We start from the raw sequence: 6473 nt of genomic DNA on the forward strand, positions 1-6473 counted from the left end.
TCAACCGAAAGTGACATGGAAAGGAAAGATCCACCCAAACAACCCACTTCAGTTGCAGACAGGGTTGTTAATAATGAGGTAAGCTAAAAAATATTTGCTTGCGAAATACGCATGTTTGTTTTAAATATTAACCAATTATTGCTTTGCGAAATATAAATGGGTTTTTCTAAAAATAAAAAGCCACGTGAAAATATATTATGAAATTACAGAAATTCAAAGAGTCGCATTATTGAATCCAGTTAACAATTTATTTGAAATAAATTTGCATATAATACTATTTTGTAATATTAAGTTCTTATGTAGTCTCTTGAAACTATTGTCAGTGGTGTAACAATCTTGAAGGTAAATATTTTCACACTTGTTTCATGCAATATGTCAGTGTCCTCACATTATTATTATTTCCTATTTTCAAATATGAGTAAACAATACTAAACATGTTTAATTATTTTCATAAATGTATATCCTATTTTGGTGAAAAGAATTAAATGTTTACATTTGGTATTTTGTTATATTTATCCAAAAATCCAAAAAAGAAGCTACAAAAGCAGAGACCAAAAGGAAAATGCAGGCTGCTCAGAAATTTGCAAGGAAGGCTCATGTTAGGGCTCTCCGAGAAAGCTAATGTGTGAAGTGAACTGAAGTAATGTGGTAATACTGTAAATAAACTGTAGATAATATCACTGATCAATGTGACACCTGTGGATGTGAAATGAACACAAGATGTAAATATTAGTGACTAAATACTGTTGGGACTGAACCATATACAGTGATTCATTATTATAATTGGGTTATGTATGTTCTATTAATGATGTTTTCATGTCTTTAAACACTAAAATATTTTCTTCAAATGGTGCTGTCTTTGTTAATTTTAGCATGTTAAATTGGTGAAAAACCAGGAGCTTCGGGGGGCGTTGCCCCCCTTGTCCCCCCACCTGGACCTGGCTGGGGGCCTTCGTCCCCCAGACCCCCGGAAATGTTTTCAGTCTTTTTCATTGTGGTCAAATCACATGCCTGATTGTTTTGAATCGGAAAAATATCGTTTTTGAATCGAGAATCGCGTTGAATCGAAAAAAATCGATTTATAATCAAATCGTGACCCCAAGAATAGATATTGAATCGAAACGTGGGACACCCAAAGATTCGCAGCCCTAGTCGTCATGTCTTTCATAATGATTGTAAACGATAGGCAAACTTCCAAAAAAAGTGCAGTTCCCCTTTAACGGTGATCATTTTTTTAACGCACGATTAACAATTTTGACCCTCTGCATGTTCCATAACTTGGGGAAATGTGTTTTGGCACTATTGAATCACAAGCTCGAAAATAGCTAGCAGAACTGCACAAAGGGGGACCTTATGGAAATCTCAGATCCAAAGCCATGGCAAGTTGTTCACCGGACAAGACAAGACAATTTTACCTTCAATCGCCGTGAGACGTTATCATTGGAGTGAACGCTGCTGACGGACATTGCTGCTTATAGAGACGAGGAGCTTCACGTCCATGTTTGAGTTGAGTGCATTAATAACATAAAATATATATTGTTACTTGAACTGCTTTGGTAAGATGGAATACAACCAGCTTAGCAGAAACAAAGACGGTAGAGGGAGTTTAGAGTCACTTTTATCTGAGATTTTCGTCAAAACATGTCAAGTCTTTTCTATGCTTCACATCCGGTCTTACCAACAAAACAACGAAAAATCGTCTTACAATACGATCATGCTATTCTGTGGTATTCTGTGATATTTCTACCCAAGTACCGGTAAATGTTTTATGGCAGATTAAAATTAAGTGTGTTGAAATGGCAGCGGCGATATGAAAGAAGAAGATTGTTTTAGACAATCTCATCTTCTTCTTTGCTACTACTGAGACTGCCCTCTGCAGCCCACATCGGGTACTTACAGTTCATTACACAATACGACTACCGTAGCTTTGGTCCGACTGAATATTACATTTGATTATTAAATAGGTAGAGAAGGTTAAAACATTGTCATGCAGAGATATCAATGCCATTAACTTGTACAACATGTAAAGTACAGAATATCAGAAACCTTTATTCAGGTAGACGAAATATCACCTAACATCTTTGACAATCAAAGCATGATCGTAACAATCCACATTTTGTGTTATTAATGCGTGAAACTTCTATCTAAACATGGAAGTGTAGCTCCTCTCCTCTAAATTCAAGTGCTCCTAAAGCAGGAATACAAATTCAGTGTGCCTACAAAATACAAACCCTGGCAAGACACCAACGCACAGCAGGTATTTTTTAAATTCTCTTTAAGAGCATGTTTGTATCCTTTTGTGTTGAGCTGTTTCAAAAAGCATAACGTTTAAAAACATTTCATTAAAGCAAATTAATTGTGGTATTTAAACCTAAAAAATTATCTGTCTAGGGTACACTTATTGATAAAAAAATTATATATTTTTGCCATTAATTGCGATCACTTTTGAGTTAATTAAGACATGCACCTGGGGATAGTTTGATTGGCAACACTAAATTGGCCCTAGTGTGTGAATGGGGGTGTGAATGTTGTCTGTCTATCTGTGTTGGCGACTTGTGCAGGGTGTACACCACCTTCCACCCGAGTGCAGCTGGGATAGGCTCCAGCACCCCCCGTGACCCCGAGAGAGACAAGCGGTAGCAAATGGATGAACAGTGCGATTAATCGCGGTTAAATATTTTTATCGTTCTGTCAATGTTAACGCGTTAAGGCATGTGATTAATAAAGAAAATTATCGCTTTACCATTAATGAATGATGATTAATCAAAGTGTATGTTTTGACCGGCGCCTGAAGGCAGCACACATTGCACAGGCATTGATCACGTCACACACCAGTGATAGTTAAAGCGAAGTGCTCTGCGCCCACTTTTGCTTCAAAATAAACTTCGATGGAAGTTTAGATAATACTGAGCGACAAACTTTCTTATCATCGGCGTACATCAAGTTTAAAATAGCATCTTAAATTGAAACATGAACGTAAGGATGGCGCCCGAGCCTGAATGCTCCTTAACTCGGATTACCAAACGTCCCTTGAAAGAGAAATCGTCCCGTATTTAGAAACAAAAGTACGTGTTCTGAATTGAGTTGTCAATCAACGCACTTTGTCCAGTATTTTTTATTAAGTAATGAGCTTTTTCAGCCCAGTAGCATCAAATCACTGCTTTCCACCTTCAACACTTGACACAGCTTTTAATATGTGGCATCTAAGGGGTTTGGAATGCTTCAATGATCTCTTTATAGACAATATAATCACCTCTTTTATGGAGTTGTCCAATAAATGTAATCTAACCAGCTCTCATATATTTAGATATTTCCAGATAAGGGATTATGTTAGAACAGTTCTTCCGCAGTTCCGCCGCAACAAACCCTCTAAATCAACCACAAATGAAATTATGTCTTTCAATCCAACAAAGAAGAGGGCAATCTCACATATATTTAATTTACTCTCAGGATTAGAATGCACTTCCATGCTAAGAATTAGAACAGCATGGGAACAAGACCTCCAAATATCAAGAGATGACGGAACCTGGGCAAAAATTGTGAAAAGGGTTCACTCGTCTTCAATGTGCGCACGACACTCACTGGTCCAATTTAAAGTGATACACCGGGTGCACTTCTCAAAAGCAAAATTAGCTCAAATATTTCCCCAAATTAACCCATTATGTGATAGATGTAAAGTAGATAACGCAACGTTAATACACATGTTTTGGCTTTGTCCGAAGCTAAAGGGGTACAGGAAGTCCATCTTCGAAGCCCTCTCCACAGTCTTAACAGTTAAAATTGATCCAAACCCTTTAATGTCTATATTTGGAATCATTCCTGAAGGGATGGAGCTACCTGTAGGGGGTCACAAAATAGTTGCCTTTACCACCCTCCTCGCACGCCGCCGGATACTGTTGAAGTGGAAGGAGGCTGTCCCACCCTCAATCTCCCACTGGATAAGGGATGTGCTATCAAACCTGAAGCTGGAGAAAATAAGGTATACATTACGGGGCTCTGAAAACAAGTTTTTTAAAGTGTGGATACCTTTTTTGATTTTTTTTTTTTACCAATCCTCTACACAAGTGCAGGAAAAGCCCGAGACACGTACCTGAATATGACTGCCGACATCTCAGGCCTTGTCATGCTGTTTCTACAGTGTGTTTCAGCTTTCAATTACTTTGTCTCAAGTGCTTTGTATTGAACATTTTTTTTGTTTTTTTTACTCTGCGTACTTTTGTACTCTTACTTTTGTGTTTGTTTTGAGTGACAGCAGGGGTAGGGGATGAAGAGGGTTTGGAATGTTTTGTTAATGTGAATGTGAAAATCAATAAAAAAGAACTATGAATGTAAGTGGCCAACAGATTATTTTGTTCTCATGTTCTTGGGTTGGCGCACCCTGTAAAAGAAAAAGGTAAATCGTGACGTTTTGACGTCAGTTTTGACTCTGCAGTTTCACTACAGTAGTCAACAGGCACGGAGCACGCATCTTGTCAGTGTAGCAGATAACTAAAGTAAGTGTATAAAAGATAAAATAGAAGTGTTCTGCTGTCTATGGTTGGAATAAGCGTGATATTTAAGTGAGCGTGTTTGTTTTGTCACTGTGCAGTTGGTTCGAGGTCCAGCGCACGTCCTCATTCGATGAGGATATTATACATCCAGTTTGCACACTTCCATAAGAGAAGAGAGGTATGTGGATTCAACTATTAGTGGCGTGTAATTTAGTCCACTTTAATGAGCTACTAGTGTGCACGTGGTGTTTTTATTTAATGACAAATTAACACAATATAAAGACAATAATTTCACTCCTAACAATTGCAATGTTGCCAGTCATATTAGTGAAACAAATATCTCATTTCTCTTTTTATCACAGTAGATTTCATAGTGATCAAAGTTGGAGACTTGCGCTATCATCATCAGCACACCTCTGTTAAAGAAAGATGTTTATTTTTTATTAGGTTAAGCATGAAATATTTCTATTTAAGAAAAAAATAAACAAAAATGTTCACTTAATTCTTACTGTACTTACTGTCACCAAGTGTTGAGCAAATAAACGACTTGTAGTTCAGTAAAACATTTAGTAAATGTTTCCGTATGACAGTCTGACTACACAATTGCATTTATATCCGAATATTAGGATATTCTTTTTATTCATGCAAGCAAATAACCTGTGATTAACCATAATTATTCACAGAATTGGAGTGTGGTCAATCTGATTTAAAGAAACAATGACTTGACAGCCCTAATACACATATATATATATGAACTCAAAGATCTAAAACTTTTACTATACACACAAAAGACCTATTCCGCTCAAATATTGTTCACAAAGACACATTTGCCCACCCAAGTCGGTTACTACGACTAACTGCAGTCAGGTCGAGACCCTGATGAGGATGAGCTTACCTGAGACGGTTTCTCACAGTTTGTGCAGAAATTCTTTGACCATGCAAACCAATTGTTGCAACAGATGTCCGGGTGGCTGGTCTCAGACGATCATGGAGGTACCTGCTGAATGTGGAGGTCCTGGGCTGGTGTGGTTACATGTGGTCTGCCATTGTGTGGCTGTTTGGATGTACTGCCGAATTCTCTGAAACGCCTTTGGAGACAATTTATGGTAGAGAAATGAACATGCAACACAGGCAACAGCTCTGGTGGACATTCCTGCAGTCAGCATGCCAACTGCACGCTCCCTTAAAACTTGCGACATCTGTGGCATTGCACTGTGTGATAAACCTGTGAAAAAACTGCACATTTCAGAGTGGCCTTTTATTGTGGGAGGCCAAAGGCACACCTGTGCAACAATCATGCTCTTTAATCAGCATCTTGATACACCACACCTGTGAGGTGGGATGGATTTTCTTGGCAAAGAAGAAATGCTCCCTAACACAGATTTAGCCAGATTCGTGAATAATCTTTGAGAGGAATAGGTCTTTTGGGTATATAGTAAAGGTTTTACATCTTTGAGTTCATCTCATGAAAAATGGGAGCAAAAACTAAAGTGTTACATTTATGTTTTTGTTCAGTGTATATATTGTACATACACATATGTATATGTTTGTGTCCAAACTTTTTTACTCTGGGGCAGCATATGTGTATACATATATATATATATATATATATATATATATATATATATATATATATATATATACATATACATACTGTATATGTATATATATATATATATATATATATATATATATATATATATATATATATATATATATATATATATATATATACATATACATACTGTATATATATATATATATATATATACATATACATACTGTATATATATATATATATATATATATATATATATATATATATATATATATATATATATATATATATATATATATATATATATATATATATATATATATATCAGTGACGTGCAGTCAGGGGAGGCAGGTGAGGCAGGGCCTCACGTGCCATCATGGAAAGAAAATAAATGTAAAAAGAAAAAAAATTAATTAAATTGTTAT

This window comes from Entelurus aequoreus, linkage group LG08 (assembly GCF_033978785.1).
Source record: "Entelurus aequoreus isolate RoL-2023_Sb linkage group LG08, RoL_Eaeq_v1.1, whole genome shotgun sequence".
In the NCBI taxonomy this organism is placed as follows: Eukaryota; Metazoa; Chordata; class Actinopteri; order Syngnathiformes; family Syngnathidae; genus Entelurus; species Entelurus aequoreus.